Source organism: Phaethon aethereus (assembly GCF_964289735.1).
Source record: "Phaethon aethereus genome assembly, chromosome: 13".
NCBI classification, from domain to species: Eukaryota; Metazoa; Chordata; class Aves; order Phaethontiformes; family Phaethontidae; genus Phaethon; species Phaethon aethereus.
In genome coordinates, this window is record NC_138589.1 from 15576791 (window position 1) to 15599140 (window position 22350).

Consider the following 22350-nt stretch of genomic DNA (forward strand, 5'->3'; position numbering starts at 1 on the left):
CAAAATTGGTCTGTCTTTCTGCCTAATTGAAGAACATTGTCATAATGATCAGGGCACCAATGAATTCCCTTCATCTGTATGATTGGAAAGTTGCCTGGGGGCAAGTTTTATGATAAATGCAGCCTATATTGTTCCACGCACACAGAGAAGTATTATGGTATGAGACAGGCTGCATGACTATTAGTACAGGCAGTGTGCAGTATCTTGCATACTTCAAAATGAAAAGTCCTCTTGACAGCATATATCCATTCCATTGGTTTGCTTTCAAGGGGGAAAGAGGAGTTAGATGGAAGGGATGAAAGAAAGCCATAAAAGTGATTCCATACAAGCTTCTGATGGATTTCCTCCAGAGCAGATATTCTATTCCTTGGCCTAATAGCATAGCATGAGCTCTCAGAAATCATGAGACCAATTGGCTAATGCTTCAAAAAGTAATACCTTTTGGGTTCTTTTTATTTCCTTCCTGGAATGTTTGGGTTCACTGAAGGCTGAAGTCTCGGGATCAGATTTAAAATTAGATGTGGGCAGAACTGATGCATTTAAATGTAAAATTTTAAGCCAGGAATTTTTACATTCAGCTGCTACCTAATCTTGGAAATGCCTAATTTCTCCAGGTGCATCTCCTTCTAAATTTTCATTTTTCTCTTTGAATGCCCAGAACTGCTGTGATTTGAGTTCAGCACCTAAATCCCATGTAAGCCCATCAGAATAAAAAATCAGGCTTTTTTTTTTTTCCAAAGTGCCACAGGGGATTAAAAATTCAGAAGCACCTCTAGACCTCGCTCAAAGAAGCCAACAGTAACTATTTTCTTCTAAAATGTGGTGGTAAGCATGGCATGCCCATGTTTTATCTTCATGAGGGCACCACCAGTCTGTAGTTCCTAGGAGCATGCCAGAAGGAACTTTTGTAATAAATTGCACTGTTTTACACAGTGGCTGTGGGCAGTTTTGTACCATCTGTAGGGGATACCTTACTCTCTCCACATAGTAACTAGAAAGCCAAAGTGTAGGTCTCTGTTTTTGCTTGAAGACAGGGACTTAAATTCTTAGCTAGTTCTAGCCTTCTCTTTTGCCCTTTTTTTCATTTAAGAAAACTTAATCAGAAAGAGTAGCTCTGATGTTTAGAGTACAATTCAAATTGCAATTTTGTCAAGGTACATCCTATTAATCTATCACATATATAAATATACCAAAATTGGAATAATACACTTGCAATAACCCTTCAGATTTATGGATATCTGGCCTTAAACACCTTGTACATTCTTCCACATGTTCCCTTCTAACTGAAAAGCACGGGAATGACTCAAAGTGTATCTGCATGGTGGAGGAATGTACCTCCATCACTAAACACGTCTGCCAAACAAAATGCTTGATGGAATTGAGAGGACAGTGACCTTCCAAAAAGACAATAATTGAAAAGGCTTGTTATAATCAGAACAAAATATTTAGTCTTTAATTTTTTACAATAATGTTAATTGTTGAAACATTTGTATGCAATGAAACTGAAACAAATTGATTGCCCTTAAAGGAATATAGTATTTCAATGACCTGGAATAAAATGCTTCAAAATGGTTTTCTTGCAAACAATATGATTTATGTTTTGATGTCATTCACAATAAAGCTAGATTTTCAATATCAAGTCAAAAGGTTCATTTTTTCAGGCATTCTCATTATCTGTTCCTAAAAGAAATGTAGAAATGCTATAGTTGTGAGAAGTGCCTTTAACATATATTGGTGGGAAGAGTTTACTGCAGCAAATATAATTTGAATGTCTCAGACACTTTTAATGATCAGCTGTTTAGATCAAAAGATTGACTATGGCTGCTGTGGATTGCTTCTGCTCAACATTAATATCTCCCTCCTCTCCTCCTTTCCTGAATTCTCCATACACCTATCCATCTTTCACTTGCAGGGGAACCTTATCCTAATTATACTTCTCAGAGCATTAAGAAGATAGAGATAGATTTACTGAGTGAACAAATTCAAGGAAGAAACAGTTGGGAATGCCTGACATTTGTCGATTTTTTTCCAATTATTAAGAACATGTGATCAATTTGTTTCTCAGAATGTGCACATTAGCATTCTCCAAAATATTATAGGACATTGTAATGTCATTGTCATAATAAACACACAATGTAAACAAAAAAAGTAAATTGTTTTTTAAAGATGGAAATAAAAACCAATGTCACAATGTAAATAATACACCAATATGATAATAAAAAAGCAATGTCATAACAAAACAACTTTATTGTAACACATGTCTGACTGCCTTCAGCAAAGCACAAATGCAGATAATATGAAATTTTCCCATCTTAACTACAGGGATATAGAATTTGATTTATTTCCTATGCCCACTGAACAGAGAAGTGTCATTGATTTATTTGCCGTTATGCCACTCTTGTAATACTTGGACCAGTGTATCTAAGTCCCATGAGCTTCCTAAAAAATCCTAATAAGGATACATCTTTCCAGAGATTAAGTTGTTATTTTTTGTGATGGTGCTCTTTAAGAAGACTTACTATATCACAAGTATGGGAATTAGGTGATTATTTATTGCATGAAAATTAGCTTCAGAGGCAGAAAAATACCTCAAAAACTATCTGAACATCTGACATTTCTTTATTTTTACCTAAAGGCAGACAAGGTTGGCACTGCTTGTGCTGTAAGCCTGAACACCCTGGACATGGAGCTGAGGTGACAAGAAAAGAAGAATCTGCCAAATGTAGGAGTAAAATGTGATGTGAAATAAAAAAGATACTTTAAATTAAAAGACTTCATCCCTTTTGCAAAAGCAAATCAAATTAAGCTGGAATCACAAATGTAATTAAATATCTAAATGTACACAAATAGTCGTATCTGGGTATCTGAATAGCATCCATCCGCTTGGGTATTAATCAGTTCAGCTGACTTTTGATATACAAAGGAAAATGGAAGAGAAAAAAAGGCTTCTACACCTATTAAAGGTATTTGCAAGCATCATCCCAACACATCAGAAATATAAAATTAATCTGTATCCAGTTTTATCACTTTGCATCAGTTTGCATTATTTGTTGTTTTATTGCCTGAAGTTGAATGTGTCACTTGTGTACTATTTAAAGTCATCAGAAACATGCAATATTTAGAAATATTAAAGTGTCCCAGAGCACATCTCTAACTGAATATTCTCTCTGATATTAATGAATTATTAATGGTAGGCCCCTAGCCAATTATTGCTGAATCGTAGATTTCTAAAAGAAAAAGAGGTTATGTTTCCACTATTTACAAGATCAAGTTTTGTGTGGTAATCAAAATTTTATCTAAGAAAGGGTCATTCTCTAGGGACATGCCTGCTTAACATCGGTAATAGACTGATTAATGGTCCGTCTGGGCAGCAAAATAATTAAAAAAAAAAAAAAAAGACATGATGTTACTGACACACAAAAGCAAATACAAATCTGAATAGTGTTAAGAGGTGTGTTTTACACTGCCAATATATCAAAGCTTTGATATACTAAAATGAGGACAAATGCTGAAAAATTCAAGGGAAGTTTCAATAAAAGGGCATCAGCTGGAGCCTAACAAAGATACTGAGAATAAAATACCATGTAGCCTTCGTGTATTTTGACACTTCATGAGAATAAAATATCGTGTAGCCTTTGTGTATTTTGACACCTCATTTCATCTGTGCCTAGACCTCCCTTTGGGAGGGACAGCTGATGTGACCTTAAGGTTTCCTCATCACTTGCACTGCACTAATTTCCTGAGTTCTGCTGACAAAACATGTGCTTCCTCAGTGGAGATTTCCAGTATGATACAGAAATGACTTATAGTTAGATGTCACAGATAAAACGTTCTCTAGCCATTTTGTAGTACAACACAAACTTGGAAACACTGTGGCTGGCATAGATCTATCTGGGCCTCAATATCTATGCTTTTCTTCCTTGCACTTCTATATCCTCATTTTACTACTGAACAGGACGGTGAAGGAAGCATAAGAGAGTTAGATTTTATGTATTCTGGACTCTGTAATTTACAACTTTGTGTTCTTCAAAGGAAGAGCCTTTTGTATTCTTCCTTCTGCACTCAGGCAGGACATTTGTACCCTTTCTGTCATCCCTTTCTGCAAAATGTATCAAAGCAAGTCTGTACTGCAAATGAATTAATAAAAAAGGACCCATAAATGGGGGTACTGAGATGTGCACGCAGAATGACTCTAATAGCTCATAACTGCACTTTAGAAATAAGTGCAAGTGAAAGTTTTGGTGCATTTTAAGGCAAGAGTTTATGAAGAGACTAGAAATATTCACAAACAACATCATTATGGGAATCTTTCATACAACTGAAGTCCAAACAGCAAGACCCCTCCAAAAATGCCAGCCTTTACAAATAGTTTGCCACTGAGCCTAATTGCTTTTTTTCATACCTTTTAAGCTATCTTCAAGTACGCTAAAATTTTCTGATTTTTTTTTTCCTGAGCTTGCAATAAGCGGGAAAGAAAGAACACTTAAATACTGAGTTTCCAAGAGGATTTTTCCACTGTAAATTCATTAATGAGGCTGTCATGTAAATGCTTAAACTATTGCTGTGCTATGCTCTTTCTCTTCAGAAGTTTACTCAAGTCATGGAAAGGAATTACTGTTTAAGAACACCATTACATGTGTGAAAAAAATGAGAACTTTCCATTTGGTGAAGTCCTTGTCAGTACCACCAATGTGAAGAGACTTCACGAGGTTATGCCTGGACAGTAAGCAGCCCTCAAGTCTCACAACATTAAGACATTAGGGAGCAATATGCATTTGACTGCAATGTATTTACAAAAATGTATACTCATCTGTATTTAGTTTTTATAAATATCACAGAAATCAAACTTTTCGTTTTGCTGTCATCTTGAAATTTCACCTTTTTTTCTCTTTTTGGGTTTTGGGGGTTTTTTTTGCTAGACTCTGGTACTTTCCACTCTCTGCAAGTCCAAGTACAAGCTGATATTGTTTTCAACTGCCTGGTAAGTGATGTTTTTTGCTAACAGAGTTTACGTGAAAGGAGTTTACTTTTTCATTTATGTAATTTTGAAATTCTCTAGTAAAATGCTGATTAAAAAATTAGGGTAAACAAAGCTGGGGAACCACCTAGGTCTGACAGGATATTCACAGAAATGCTGTGGAAGAAGTCCACTCCTTATAAGATAAGCCCAAACATACTTACTAAATTCCCAGCATTTTTTATTCCCATTCCCTTAACAAGGTACAGCAGGTGTGTTTAGAATTATAATTCTACAAGCAATCCTGTTATTTTTAAGCCTGAAAAATATTTAATCAAATCTAGTTTAAACAACATTAGAAGTGTGTGGTAGTGAATTCTGAAAAACTAATCTCTTCTCAAGATCCATTCTGCTGAGGCAGTGGCTTAAAGGTGTCAGATTAAAAACTACTTTGCTAAAGTATTTGAAAATCTTATTTTAATTTAGCTGCCTATTTCTTCCATTTCCCCGTTTTTGATCTAAGCTAGAATTGCCACATAAATACAACAAAAATCTGTATTTCATCGTGTTATGATCAGGGAACATGTGTGTGTAAGAGAGACACAGAGAGAGTGGTCTTGATCCCCTTAGGCTAAAGTACATACTGCGGCCCTAGCATTTATTAGGCTTTTATAATGTACTTTGCTGGATTTATTATCTCCACCTCCATCTACTTCTGCTTGAAGAGAACAGTCCTAAAATTGCCCTTAAAAGAAGACAATCATGATTCTTAAAATAGAGCATCCTTTCACAGCAAATCAAAAGCGGAGAACAATAGCGAGGGGGCTGTCTTTACAACCTTACTGTGCAAAGTTTTCCTGCTGGAAGCTTTAAATGAAATAAAAATCAGCCTTTACAATGAGCCTTTAGAGATAATAGCATTGGACAAGGACTTTGTTGGGTTGCCTTCTTTTAACTTGTCTCTTACTAGGCTAAATGAAGAAATAGCCTGATTGAGGGAGAACTAACTTTATCCGGGTTACAAGACAGAAAACCACATCTAACAGTCATAGCAGAAGGCGGTAGTGACATACAGCCTGAATTATTTTCTTAGCTCTCCATGTGGTCTCTTCTGGCTGAAGTGAATGCATCCCTTTCTTGCACGCCTATATAACCAAGATGACTAGCAGGGGAAAGAAGTATGGGTCACTTTGTAAGTTACTTATTCCCATCACTGTTTTTAGAAATCCTGTAGAAATCCTCCACGATTTCTAAGGGTTTAGCTGAAGATTCTCAAATTCAGTAATGAAGCAGTGAACAAGAGGTCTGAGACTCTCTGAAGGAAGAAAACAGTAACTAATCAGATGCAGGTGTAGTATTTACATATTTAGGAATGTCAAATTTCACAACAGTTGTCCTCTGGAAAGAGTTGTAAAAAATATTATTCAAATTAATTTTGTTTCTATTTTAGATAGGTAAGAATTCAAATCATAGGAAATGATGGATTCCTCTAGAGGATCATTCTATGCTCACTCTCTCTAGTGCTGAAAGAACTAAATAAACTAAGTTTCCACTCTTGGAAACACTGGACTTCAAATGGTTTGCCCTGACGTTTCTCAAAACTTACGCATGTATTCTATGAAATGTCTTAGATTAATTCTTCTCTCAGTGACTTGGTATGAGTCAGAAATACCTATGCTGAAATCAGTGGGCCAGTATGCTACTAAGCAATATTGTACAATTTTAACATTACTTTCCTAATTTGGTTTATCTTGAATGTATACTATAGGAGTTTTGAGTAGAAATATATGCAAAATGCAAAAGATTAATTTTATTCCTTTCCTGCACTTTCCTCATGTGCAGCCACAAAAAAAAGGAGTTAGCCAGTTTTCTGCAGGACAGTTATACACAGCTGAAAATCTAATGGGATGTAAATGTTCTTAGATTCTGGTTTTATCCAGGAAATCTGCATTTCCTGTCCTACAGAACAACACTTTTCTATCTGTACTGATTCAGCTGCACAGTCAATGACCATCATTTGTGCAATCAGATGAGGTCCTTATATTCATCTGTGCATAGTCTCACTCTCCATGCATACAGAAACTCAGCACTTTTGGAGGTCAGACATACAAAGAACTTCCTACGACACTGTCGTGGTTTAGCCCCAGCTGGCAACTAAGCACCACGCAGCCGCTCGCTCACTCCCTCACAGTGGGACGGGAGAGAGAATCAGAAGAGTAAAAGTGAGGAAACTCATGGTTTGAGATAAAGACAATATAATAGGTAAAGCAAAAGCCACGCACACAAGCAAAGCAAAACAAGGAATTCATTCACCACTTCCCATGGGCAGGCTGGTGTTCAGCCATCTCCAGGGAAGCTGGGCTGCATCACGCGTAATGGTTTCTTGGGAACACAGACGCCATAACTCCGAACATCCCTCCACCCCTTCCTTCTTCTTTGTCCCAGCTTTATATACTCAGCATGATGTTATATGGTATGGAATATCTCTTTGGCCAGCCTGGGTCAGCTGTCCTGGCTGTGTCCCCTCCCAACTTCCCATGCATCCCCAGCCTTCTTGCTGGCAGGCCAGCACGAGAAGCTGGACTGTCCTTGACTACTTAGCAACAACTCAAAACATCAGCATGTTATCAACATTTTCTCATTCCAAATCCAAAACATAGCCTCACACTAGCTTCTGTGAAGAAAATTAACTCTATCTTGGCTGAAACCAGGACAGACACCTAACTGTCAGCTTATTGCTCTCACAGACACATCATTATCAAGTGCCGTCTTCAAATTAGTTTGAAGACCTCCACTTGCAGGCTACCTCTGACCCTGCCTCTTCTAACAGAGAAACTTTCTTTTGAATTCCAGCTCAGATTTATTCATGGCCAGTGTATAACATATGACAATGTCTATGGGTTAGGCAGTTATTTTTATTCTGCTCATCCCTCCCTCAGTCAGATGATGAACTTACAGATGATGTTACAGAACATCATCTTTTGCTTTAAAAAAATAAACAAGCTAAGGTCCTTAAGTATCAGAGGAGTGGAGTGGGCATGACTAGCTCAGCATCTTCACTTGCCAAAGGTCATCAGAGAAATCATATGCTCCACTGCTATTAAAACTGGCTTGTAACTGGCAACTTTGTAGATTTAGCAAAAGATTCAAGAAATGAACTGACCTTTCAAAGTTAAGGCCTGCTCCTCTCTCCTTGAGCAACTAAAGAGTCAGCAAAGAACTAGAGGAAAGGCACAATGAGATCAGAAAATGAGCAGTTGTGTGATATGGTAGCCACATAAAATAAGTTACTGATCCTTTCTATAAGGCACAGTGATGTAGCTCCAGCAGTAAAGTAATGGAGGGACTGCAAACCAACATCCTAGCAGTTACACACTATTATTCACAAAAACTGGTGCATTTTTAGGCAGAAACCCATTTGGAATAGATAACTGCCATTGAGTCTTGTCTAGCATATTGAAAACAAACTAGGGTACTCTTGAGAGTTTTGAGATTTCTGCACAGTTAGGTTAAATGTTGTCTAGAGTCCCAACAAGCTGGTTCCTAGTGATTCAAATGTTGGCAAACTGTTCCCCCTAGAATTAGTTGCAGAAGCTCCAGAATTTACAGTAATTTTCCTTTCAGGCTACAGATAAATTGAAAATCTGAAAACTGTTTTCTTCTCTCAAGATTCCTCCTCAGAAATTCAAATGTCTTAGGAGAGGGTGAGACTAACAGCAGGATGGGAAATTCACTTGTGTGTTACATCGCTGGTGACAAATGCAGAGACAGGTAAGGAAAAGTTAACAATGGAGAGAGAGAGAGATTTGTACATTTAGGGGATCAGTACAAGGACAAAACCCCTCCCCTTTATATAGGAGCCAGTATAAATTTAATCATTGATTCTAAAGGACATGGCTTTTATCCAATGTCTGTACCCCACCTAATTCCCACATAAACACTCAAAGGGAATTAAATGCTTCATAAACCTCATATTCTGTCTCAGAACAGGAAATTTATTTGGAAAGAAAGATGTCTTGGTGCCTGGTGGCAGATGTGGCAGAGGACTGTTTTGTTAGCACAGGAAATTTCTAGAGCTTTATTACTTTCCTTTTCTACAGCACATACCTTTCGGTTCAATATAATGACCAAATTTGCATCCAAACAAGTTTGAATATTCTTCAATTTTCCATTCTGTCTTCTGTATTACTGTATTCCACCGAGGTCTCATCTTGCACTATGACACATTTATTATCAGATGATAATTGAAAAATAGAAGAAATGGCTTGGAGAGTAAATGGGAGAGAGGCAGATAATTTTAGGATTCAATTTTCTCTGCATTTTTTACTGGTAGGCATAGCATAATACTGCAATAGAATCCAATCAGAGGTTCTCTTCTGTACTTGTCACATTTCAGTGAGCTAACAGTGGCATGTCAAAACAGCTACAAATCTGGAAGACTTGATTTTGCTGGAATTAACAATGGGACAACCAAAACTATGAAGAACAAATATAAAAAAATTGCAAAAAATAATTGTTAAACAAGTAAAGGATTTCAATTATGCTTATTACCACCTTAATTTGCTTTTCTTCCTGTGTAGTACAATCCTCAATATCACATTATACACAATTAATTCAACTGCTGTAATGAAATTAAATACATTTGTATAATATGTATGTTGGCAGAAAACAATAGTATTAACATTGCCTATTATTTGGAAAACAGATAATAAAGCCCAAATTTAGTTAAGGAAACTCAATAAAATCTTTATAAGGTAACAAAGAACTATGTAAGCAAGATGTCATTTGCGTGGACCAGGCTGACCTTAGTGGAGCAGGGTACAAACACACAGAAGCCCAATAACGTGTATGTGGGGTTATATTAGAATTCCCCAAAGAGAATGTGTAAGAAAATTCATTGGACTGTGAGATGAATCGAGAACTGGCTAAGCAACAGAGCTCAAAGGGTTGTAGTCAGCAGCACAGAGTCCAGTTGGAGGCCTGTAGCTAGTGGTGTCCCCCAGCGATCAGTACTGGGTCCAGTTTTTTCATCAATGACCTAGATGAAGGGTTGGAATGTACCCTCAGCAAGTTCGCTGATGACATAAAACTGGGAGGAGTGGCTGATACACCAGGAGGCTGTGCTGCCATTCAATGGGATCTGGACAGACTGGAGAGTTGCGCGGAGGGGAACCTCATGAAATTTAATAAGGACAAGTAGAGACTTCTGCACCTGGGGAGGAACAACCCCATGCACCAGTACAGGTTAGGGGTTGACCTGCTGGAAAGCAGCTCCATGGAGAAGGACCTTGGAGTCCCGGTAGACAATAAGTTATCCATGGGACAGCTATATGCCCTGGTGGCCAAGAGGGCCAATGGTATCCTGGGGTGCATTAAGAAGAGTGTGACCAGCAGGTCGAGAAAGGTTATCCTCCCCCTCTACTCTGTGCTGGTGAGGCCTCATCTGGAATATTGTGTCCTGTTCTGGCCTCCCCAGTTCAAGAGAGACAGGGAACTTTTGGAGAGAGTCCAAAGGAGGGCTATGAGGATGATTAAGGGACTGGAACATCTCTTATATGAGGAAAGGCTGAGAGGCCTGCGGCTGTTTAGTCTGGAGAAGAGAAGGCTGAGAGGGGACCTTATCAATGTCTATAAATATCTGAAGGGTGGCTGTAAGGAAGATGGTGCCAGTCTCTTTTCAGTAGTGCCCACTGATAGGACAAGGGGCAATGGGCATAAACTGCAGCACAGGAAGTTCCACCTCAACATGAGGAAGAACTTCTTCACTGTGAGGTTGAGGGAGCACTGGAACAGGCTGCCCAGAGAGGTTGTGGAATCTCCTTCTCTGGAGACCTTCAAAACCCGACTGGACGCGTTCCTGTGCAACCTGCCCTAGGTGATCCTGCCTTGGCAGGGGGGTTGGACCAGATGATCTTCAGAGGTCCCTTCCAATGCCTACCATTCTGTGATTCTGTGATTAAGTTTTGCTTATTTCTATCACAGTGAATTTCACAGCAAGATTCATTTCACTACCTTTTTATTAAGATTTTGAAAGAAATTTGCCTTAGCTTTGCATGCTAGGCCAGAATCTGTGCTTGGAGTGAGATTTGCAGCCCTGGAGGAAAAGAGACTTTAAGTCAGGATTTATCTGTGGAAGCCTGGGCTGCTCTGGGAGCTGAAAGACACGCCAAGTCAGTCAGACAGCATACAAAGATTCTCTGAAAACCCTTTGCACCATACTGCTGCCCAAAATCATAACTGTGTGATGGGACCCTAAGCCTGTCCTTCCCATTCTATGCTCTGCTCTCAACATATCCTTTCTCTGTTCTAGTACCGTATGTGTCATGCTTCTACTAGCCAAACCACAGCAAGAGTCTAAGCTTTTAGGACTTCTTCGTATAGCTGCAATTCTTACGAATCACAGTAGAGGCATTTAAAAATTCCACCTGTTTTCATTACTGATTTTATGTATTTCACTATGCATATCCTCTTCATGTACAGAATCAAGATAGAGGCACTTTGATCATGCCATGATGTGGTCTAGAAATGCAAAAATATTATGATTTCAAGAAAGAAAAGGTCATAATTTAGAAATCCAGCTTGGGATGCCTGCCAACCATGTCTTATCCCAGCATTCCCTAGGCTCATCTATTCTTCATTTTCCTTGCCTATAATTCTACCTATGATCTCTCTTGTAAACATTTATAAGCAGACATTTCAGAAGCTTCATATTTTCTTTAACAAACGGTTTATATAATCTTTGTCAAGAGTACTACATAACGATGCAACATCATACATTAATATTTAAAACTGAATGAAATAACACCTCAACAGGGATAATTTTTTCTCAGTTTGCTAGCTGTCTTAAATCCATTTGTGAAATGAATTAGAACAAGGAAATCACAGAGATAAAATTTCGTTGCATTTTTATGAATAGACAGCAAATTCATTTTTAGAAGAAATATTTACATAAATGTCCTTTTTTTTCTTCTGAAAGGGCATATGCTTTCACAAATTATAAATTTGAAGTTCATTGGATGATTAGATGTTCTGGAAATATGATTATGATTTGTAGGCTAGATCTCCCAATCAAGAAAGAAAAATAACACTATATGAACTATATTTTTGAACAAAATTCAGCAGAATTGTAAAACACAGAAATGGAATAACTTCCATAATTGTTATTACAAGGAAACACTACTTTCAAAGGCAGCATTAGAAGCAAACTATAAGAAGCAGCGAGCAAAGATAAAATTGAACAAATGGCATAAAATACAAATTGAGAACCAAAAAATATTTGAAGTCCAAATCCTGTGTCAGGCTATGGCAAGTTGTGTATCAGAGAGCCTCTGTTAGCATGTTGCTGGAACTGCCTTAACTTGGATTCCCTTCTGGAGTCACAGGGACTATGTACAGTAAGGAATAATACTGCCATGAAAGAGTTCTAGGAGATCGTCTCAGCCAGCCAAGCCAAAATAATACCTTGCATCGCAGCGCTAGCTGTACTTTTGCATTCCTCCTGCTGAATTGGCAGAAGCTTGTAACTTTTTTTATGTGATTGCATCTGTGTTTGCTTTTGTTTTATGTCCAGAAGGAGGGGCATGCTTGTGGTTTGCGTTCTGTTGCCTTGTAATTCCATGGCATCTAGTTTTCTTGCTCTCCCATCACAGCTCCCACTGTTTCAGGACCTTTTCTAGGCAGGGTCTGATACTGTTTTGCAGAGATGCTGAGAACTCTTATGGTGATGGACGTTTATTTTCAGAATGCAGGCCTTCCAGAAATTTCTTGTCACCTTTAACCCATTCCCCTCAACAATTTGTATTTTTTTTCCTCTGATTATTTTTAACACCAATTTTTCTTTTCATTTCCCTTAGGTTCCAGCAGGATCACTAAACCACAATTTACAGTTTCTGCAAACCCAAGGCACTTTCTTCCACTCTCACTTAGCTGCTTTGGGATTTGCAACTTATTGCCTCTTTTTCTATTTTCTTACAAAAAGTAATGTGTCCCTTAGATGACAGCCTACCTAAAACATTTTTTATAGACTTGGGGTCAGCATACAGCTTTTTAAAACGCATTAGAATTTGTCTTGGAAACCGGAATACTTATAACGTATGCTTAATTTTTAAAAAAGGAAAAAAGCATCAGTCCTTATTTTGGAAAGAAAATCGTCTCAAATCAACAAAGCACAGTCTTGGAAGTTCAGGCACCTTTGTGCCAAAAAATAAAAATACCTCATCTAACTTTTTTACTTTTGAAGAACTAAGTGAAGATCTGTATGGGTTGGAGAGTATCCAAGTCTGCATATATATTTTTATACTGTTGCTTGTTCTTATCTAGACAATAGTGTATTTCAGAAGTCTCAGTTACAGTTCTTGCCAATGTACAAACCCGAGGGAAAGTCCCTGTGCCTTTGAAGCTACAATCTAACTGGATAAAACAAAGAAATTACAGAAAGGGATAGGGTGGTGATTAGGGTGATGAAATGGTTTATACAATATCATACAATAGGGCAATGGCAGAATCAGGAACAAAACTGAGATTACCTGAATCCTGCTTGAGTCAGTGCTCAGTTTAGTGGACAATCCTATCCTCAGACTTTGTCCAACTTCACTGGATTTACCACTACTTCATACACGGTTGTAATATGCAAGGACACTGCAACTTCTGTGTTCATTCCTCCATGATGTAACTGAAAAGAAAGAAGGTACCCTTATCTTAAGATCATTTTTATTAAGAGTTAAACTTTAATAGGTCTGATATGAAGTGCCAAATGACATCAATAAGACGTGACAAATATATTTTGAGTCCAAGATACAAGGCTGTTCTATATGTCATCTGCATTACTGTTATACATAAGGATGCATATAGTTGCTGACACTAGGTAACACATAGGTGATACTTAGTAAAATCATTTCAAGGTAAATTTGATTAAGTGAGAATGACATAACCTGATTTATGGATTCCATTGACACACTATTTCTTTTCTGCCAGTGGAAATAATATTATTTATTTCTGTTGAATATAACTTCTCACATTTACCACATTCTGACTCTTGTAGTAAATGGGCTCCATTATAATACTGTTTATACTACATTAGTGCCTAGAAGGTCCAGGTAGGTCTTCTCTGTGACATGCACAGTAAAATACTGCTGCCAAGAAGTGTTTGTTGCGGAAATACTCAAGTGAGGCAAAGGGAGGTTAAAACAAATAGATTTTCATGTTCTACAGTCAAAGACACACTGACATCTTCATGCATGATTTCTTCATCTGCTCAAATAACTCTGGAAGACTTTTTCATCATGACTGACATGCAAGGTTCAATCTGTAACTGGTCTTTCTCTCTTTATTTTCCCACCCTTTGTACCAGCACTGATTTATCTCTCTCGCAGACTCATGATGTTTCCTCTACAAGTGCAGCACAGCTAGGCACTAACACATGCCCTAGCCTGGCAAAAACACAACTGGGCATGTTTTCCTATTACCAGATAAACTCGCTTCCAGATTTTATTCCACTATATAATTTTAAATGAGACCAAGTCATGTTGTAATGTATTTTATGTTTAAAATTAAAAGTAAGGAAAACAAATAATTAGTATTGAACACAGCTACAGAAGAATTTAATTTGAAAGGGACTCTGGAGGTCTCTAATTCAGCCTCTCTTTCGGAAGCACAGCCAACTAGGTCATGTTACTCAGGTCATTTTACAATCAAGTTCTGAATATCTTCAAGAATAAGTATTACTTTCTGAACCCCTACTCTGACAGTTTCACCCATGACAGAGATCATGGGTTTGACCCTTATCTAGCTACCCTCATAACAATAAAATTTTATATTGTATAATTGGAGTGTTCTGTACTGCAGTTTGTGCCCACTGCTAGTGAATCAATGGAAGAAGAAAAGAAAACTGAAATGGAAGATTTATTTGATAAGGGGCCTATGCCACATAACATCACCTAGAAAACACAGAGAAATGGAGCTAAAGAACATTATATGAGTGAAGAGATGAAACAGATTTCAAAGTTCTAGCAAAAAATGGACCTGGAATTAAAGAAGAGGAAAGTAAAGGGGATTGAGTGACTTTGCTGTGACAACATTCAGATAGTTAAAAATAAGGAACTCCATCACTTTCCAAAAAATTCTTACAGCCAGATTTATTTCATGCAGCAATAAGAAGAGATTAATAAAAATCTTTTTTACCCCTTTCTATATGGCATTACACAAATGACTAGTTCACCCCATGCCATATAAAAGTCTGTAAGTAGGTTAGTTCATTTCAGGATGTTAAAATAATGCTTGACATCTTGAGCTGGTGCACACCCTCAGCTGAGAAGAGTGCCCTGACTTGGATGGAAGCTGACAGTAGAGAATAGGTCAGAATTTTCAGATGTTCTCTACATACAGACCATGTTCAAAAGAGTGACATGCCATAGAGGAGTAACTACAGTTTAGCATATTCTAGCAACTCCTTCTGCTTGCTTTCAAAATATGTGGTAGGACTCAGGTAATAATCATTAACAAGAACCTGCAGAAAAAAAATTACAGAAGCCTTATGTTCCCATGACATCCTGTGAGTGACAAACGTGGAGCAAAAAGGAACAGTAAATCTGTCCCATCACATTCAATGCAGACCTTTGACCTTTTAAAAATAATAGATTTGGCAGAAAAGGCTGGTCACTGCTGGTGCATTAGCTGTCAATATATTCTTAATAGAAATGACTAAAACGGCAGCTGAGCCCATCCTACTACCACACAGAACTATGCAACACACCAGCAACAAAAAGCTGCTGTAAGAAATAAGCGTCTTTCACGATACATATTGTAAATAAGAGGTTTAGTGGCAGCTGTCAGATTACCTCTGTTGTAAAGTTGCTCCTTTAAATTTACATCACTGCAATCAAAAAAACTGTAATTAAAAGCCATGTAAATTACTGTTTCCATTTCTAATGTAACAGCAATTTTAAAACAATGTATCAATATGGAGCAACAAAAAAATTGTCTGTTTTCAAAAAAGTGGAGAAGAGATTTTATTCTATGAATACGTGTGTGTTTCCCAGCATGATTTTTCTTTTAATGACGCCTCATAGCAAAATAGTCCACCCTACTTACTGATCATGTTAAGCTGTTACCATGGAAATATGAAGACCCTACTATACTCAGATATTAACTCTTAAAGCACAGCTTTACACTTCTTTAATATAGATTTTTGTTTAAAAGGTGAGGTCTTGGCAAAGCAGAATTCAGATACTTTTTCAGCTGTCTAGTGCAATAGCTTCATAAAGAAGACAATGATGAGGGCTTGTTTCAGGGGTGTTGCCAAGATGATAACAGCCAGCCATATGAAAATATCACACACATACACCATTTCCCTATGAATAGAGAATTATGAGAAAATTGACAAACAGCTCCACAGACAATGTAAGTAGTACTTAATTACTCAAGTTCATTAAGAAAAAGGGGAAATGGAGAGATCACTAAATACAGCTACAGCTTTGCCTAGCACCTGATTCCTAGGGGCAAAAAAATATAAATACATTTTCTCTTTTCCCCTCCATTTCTATAGCTTCTTTTAGAAGCAAAGATCAAAGATGTTAGGAAACAACCATGTTAAAACCACTGCTTATATTTTCCTTTATTTATTTTTTAAAAAAGAGGATTATGGTCATCAAGGCATTGAAACAAGAGCAGTGAATTCGAGAAATGGGTACAGATCATCTGTAAATGGCTGCCTTCAAGTTAGGGAATCAAAGACAACCAGGTTGTGATTCTAGCCGCATCACCTTCTGCCATACTGTTGGCTACAGAGGTTGGTATCTCTGGCCCACCTGACCACTACAACCAAAACAGATACTTGGTCTTGAGTTAGCATGGCAAGCAATTCTGTATTGTAGCTAAAGATTATGTATTTGCACAACGTGCGCTTGCAGCCCAGAAAGCCAACTGTATCCTGGGCTGCATCCAAAGCAGCAGGGACAGAAGGTCGAGGGAGGTGGTTCTGCCCCTCTACTCCACTCTGGTGAGACCCCACCATCTGCATCCAGCTCTGGAGCCCTCAGCACAGGAAAGACATGGACCTGCTGGGGCAGGTCCAGAGGAGGCCACAGAAATGCTCAGAGGGATGGAACACCTCTGCTGTGAGGACAGGCTGAGAGAGTTGGGGCTGTTGAGCCTGGAGAAGAGAAGGCTACGGGGAGGCCTTATTGCAGCCTGCCAGTACTTAAAGGGGGCTTACAAGAAAGGTGGAGAGAGACATTTTACTAGGGCCTTTAAACTGAAAAAGAGTAGATTTAGAGTAGATATAAGGAAGAAATTTTTCACAATGAGGGTGGTAAAACCCTGGCACAGGTTGCGCAGAGAGGTGGTAGATGCCCCATCTTTGGAAACATTCAAGGTCAGGTTGGACGGGGCTCTGAGCAACGTGATCTAGTTGAAGATGTCCCTGCTCACTGCAGGGGGGTTGGACTAGATGACCTTTAAAGGTCCCTTCCAACGCAAAGATCCTAAGATTCTATGGTTCTATGATTAAAGAAATGACACAATTCAGACAACTTTTCTATTTAAATGACCAAGACACATAGTTTGTCTTTTTCTGTAGCTCCTGCTTATATCCAGAAGAGTATTTCTGAAGAAGTAATTCTCATGCATGCAAATGCAACTAAAATGATTTGAGAGGAAATTCATTCCAGATGTCCAGTCACAGTCAGCTGGAGAACCATCTGATTCTCAAATACAGTCTTGTAAAGACAGAGCAAATGTATTCAGTTATTGGTAAGACAACCTGATCTATATAGGTAATATTATTATTACGAACAATGCTTCAGCAAGTAGATGCTTATTTTCTAAGCACCGACAACATAAGAAAAATGGTCTTGTATTCCTGGTAACTTTAATCATTTTTAACGCTTTTGTTTGCCTATGGTTCTTTCTTGCCTTAGAAAAGGTAAACACATACTCCTATTATTTCATTTAAATTTGCACTAACCAAATACCCAGATAGTTCTGAAAATATGCATCAACTTTGCGATTTATAAGTGAATTACATTCTTACTGTATGTAGTAGGTATAAATCAACATGGTAGGTCTCCTGATGCTCAGATAATTTGTTTTACAATCCTTATCTTCCTAACGCTAAAGAAGTTGATTTAGATGGCTCTAAAAGCTTAAATGAAATACAGCCTAGGCAAGTAGTTTCTAATAACATACATAACTCTTTATATATGGTAAGAAGACTACACTTTTTTACCTGTGATAAATGCATTGCATTTTTCTTCAGCTGTGACAGAATGCAGGCTACACCTTCCTTCCTGCAAAGAAGCTCAAGTACTTGTGACTTGGTGTTGGCTACCTATAAAAAAGAGAAATACATAGGGGGGCTGACAACTGCACTGTGCCTTCACTATGATTGATGTCATCAATAGTCTACAAACAGCACTGGGGGCCAGGAATCCTCCTGTGGACTGTAAACCTGGATTTGTCACTAATTCTCTTTGAGGCCAGAGGCAAATGATGTGTATGTGTTTACAGTCCCCTGAGTAAGATAAGGGTCAATTACCTTGCACAAGTAGGTAGATGTTTTGATGACTAAATAATTGTCTCAATAAATGTCAAGTATACTTATAACATATCCCTACTTACTGTATATCAGTTGAAAGCGACAAGCTTTAAAGTCACTCCCTGAAGAGACACCTAAATATGTCAATGATTGTTGGCCCCATGCAAGCCCAGTCAAAATCTGGTGACTGCTGTTTTTATTTTTAGGAGGTATTCATACTACCTGGTGTATTCCTTTACTACTATTATCTTTCAGATGTATCCTCCTTCCCCTCTCCAAGGCAGAAAAATGCTATTGCTTCCATTAAAGGCGAGTGACAGAAGCTCAGAAAGGCCGAATTACCTGTGCAAAGTCATTATGAAGTCTGCCAAACCAGGGGCAGGAACTCAGATATTTCAAAAATTAGCGCAATTTATCAATCATTTCTTAGATGTCATTCCTTTGCTGTGTTGTCAACTCCTGAAACCACCACATAACTATTTGATAAATACAGGAAGGCTATCACAGCAAGAATGAGACTGCTGTTTTAATAGCCAAGTTTACATACAAATGCCATCCATTGGAGCTAAGTATCAGAGCAATATTAAGAACTCAAAGATGCAGTTAAGTTTCTTGGCTGCTTTGCAACTTTGTCAGGACTGAACAATTTAGCTTCTTAAACATGTCTCTGAAAAAGTCTGATTTCTGCACTGTGAATTTTTAAGATCACTTAAAAATAAAACCAAATCACCTGACAGATCACTAAATAGGAACTTAAATTTCTCTGAAAATCCCAACCCACATGATTAGATTTTATTTTAGCATTCAGCCCAGGGATGCCCAGCCCAGCTCTGCAGTGAATGACTGGGTGTTTGGCTACATGTCTGCAATTACCACTTGACCCAGGAGAGCTCTGTCCATTCCCTCTCACTGGGACAAATGCCAAAAGTCAGGATGTAGCTGGGCAAAGACACACACTCCATCAGCTGCAGCCTTTCTGAAACTCTGGAGCCTACATGGTAGAAGCAGCTGGTCATCACACCGATCAGCTACAACAGACACATGAAGCTCCAAGAATGGGAGGTTAGTCATAGCTCTCCACCTGGACTGCAGAAGGGGCCAGAAGAAGTGGCAAGAGACAACAACCAAGCAATGATAAGAAGAAAGGGTGATGATATTAAGGACACTACTCAATAAAATCTGTGTCATTTTTATTGAAAAGGTTCTAGTAAAAGTGGAAATTAATGGCTTAACAAAGAGACAAAATTTAGGACCTAAACTAAAATACTGAAACCCATGTTCAGCTGGTGTCCTTAAAATGTCATAAAAACAACAGGATTCCAAATGATAACCATATTATTTTATTTTGTTTGGGAGAAGTAATGCAAAAACAAGGATTTATCAGATTCCTACACAATCTTAGAAGAAGGGTTATTTATGGCAGAGGATCCCTTAACATTTTAGTAGAAGTCATTGAAAATTCAGTTGATATGAACACGAAGATAACAAAAATCCTTTAAAATATATTTAATTAACAAAAAATAACCTACCCCAAAATCTCACTTTGAAAATAAACCCTGAAGCAACTCTAGCATACAAATCCATTGCTACATATATTCCTTGAGAGTTAGGCTAGATGCCAAGTGAAAATCAATGTGATTATTTGACTTTATTATAGGACAATACCAGCCTTATGAAGTGCATAATCAAACGTGTTCAGCTGAAATTTTGACATTACTTGTATTTTCAGACTCAAATTAGAAAAAAACAATATATTTGAACAGGATTCCATTATCAAAGTGTTAAACCAAACACAATGCAAATAAGTGAAATTAAAAATACATAATGTCACATAATCCTAGAATAAAGTAGGTTGGGAGGGCCCTCAGGTAGTGTAAAAGAAAGCTCACTGTATTATTTTCTCCCTGTATGACTGAAACATGAACAAAATCTATATGGGAAAGTGTGAGAATTTACCAGAATGAAAAGACAGTACACTTCCAGATTGTACCTCCTCATATACAGCTATCACTCAACCACAGTGTTTGTTTTGATTGAAGTGTGGAAAGGCCCTTTGGGTCAATTTTTTCAGAAGCGGAAAATACAGTTATCATGACATAGGGACAAGATTTGGCATAATCTTTGGGTCTAGCGGTGTCTTCATTGATCAGAAAAAACATTTTCATTTGCATTTTCAGTATAAACACAGGTCTCTGGAGTTGGAGGCCTACAGAGATATTTAGGATATTTTATTTTAGAGATAAGTGGTAGAATATACTTCCAAGGAATATTAAAAATATTAAAACTGAGAATTTCGTGGAAAGGATATAATTAAGCACACTAGCAGTAAGATAATGTGGATTGAAAAGCAGAAGGGTGCATATATCTGCAGGATTTTCCAACAAAGAAAAATATATTCAAAATGTAATGCAAGTGAATGATGCAGACATGCCTTTATCCTCACCTGCACTTATCAGCTGCCAACATTTCAAATTGCATTGCTCTTACTGGAGTAAAACTTCCGCTGTTCTTGTGCTGACTGAAGCTTATCTACAACACAATGGGTCTACTTTAAAGATGCAGATCCTCCTTTAACGTTTCTTAATTCTCTTGGATTTAAGTCAAACCCTTAGGGTATCTTAAACTCCTGGGGTGAGCACCTGTTTTTAACAGGCTCATCAAGGATAAAATGCACCCCTTTAGCATCAGCAGCCTGATATATGAACTGCACAGAAGGTTGATACTGTTGCAGTGTGTTTAAGCAAAAAGGCTGAATTTCCAAATGGCTTTTTGGGAGGGTTGACCATGGCAGCTAGCTTCTGAATGTAGGGTGAATGTGCTCTGCACATTAACAGAACTTAGTGCAATCTTTAGGCTATCAACACCTCAGTCAAAAGTGAAGGGGAAATTAGCTCGAGAAGTGCATGAGCAGCCTTGTCTTCAGCAGGAGATCCACTCCAAAGCCCTCTCCCATTAAACATCCTTCTGGGTCAGAAGAGCAAGGAGGAGGTTAAGAACCAGCCCCCTGTTGCCTGAACTGTACTTTACCAGGATTCTGCTTTTAGAGTTTTCATGCTGTGATTATTGAGAGGCAATCTGAGATGGCAATGCCTCTGCTTTAAAAATCTAGCCATTTTTTGTGATGTCCAGGCTACATCCTGCGAGCAGGTCCACAGGGGACATAAACTGCAGAAGCACTCATCCTATCACAAAGAGGCGAGTACCAATCTGGATAACCCCAGGAAAGGGATCGGATACTCTCTGTCATTTATACTTGGAAGCAGAGAAAGCAGTTTCAATATGTAGCTTGGGCTCAGGATTTCTTACCTAGTTTACACAGAGCTTTCAAAGTGCAGCAGGTCTTAGTTCACTCAGCTTTGCCTCATCTCCTTGGCATCTGGAAAATGCAAACACAGGTGACGTACCTGTTTGGTACTGACTGCTAGGCGCTCAGCTTAAGTGTACCTGCAGTAAATTTCCAAGACCTGATATCATATTACAGCAAGTAATACCTATACACTGTAGTTGCTTCACAGAGAGGTAAAAGCTGTGCTGTTTTCAAAGCACTTTGACACACTGGATAGAAGACCACCCATAATTACAAATCAGAATTATTTAAAGATATGAAATACAATAGATTTTACTGGTTGCTGTTTTACAGAATCACAGAATCACAGAATCACTAGGTTGGAAAGAACCTTCAAGATCATCAAGTCCAACCATTAATCCAGCGCCACCATGTCTCCTAAACCATGTCCTGAAGTGCCACATCCACACGTTTTTTAAACGCTTCCAGAGATGGCAACTCCACCACCTCCCTGGGCAGCCTGTTCCAATGCTTGACCACCGTCTCGGTGAAGAAATTTTTCCTAATATCCAATCT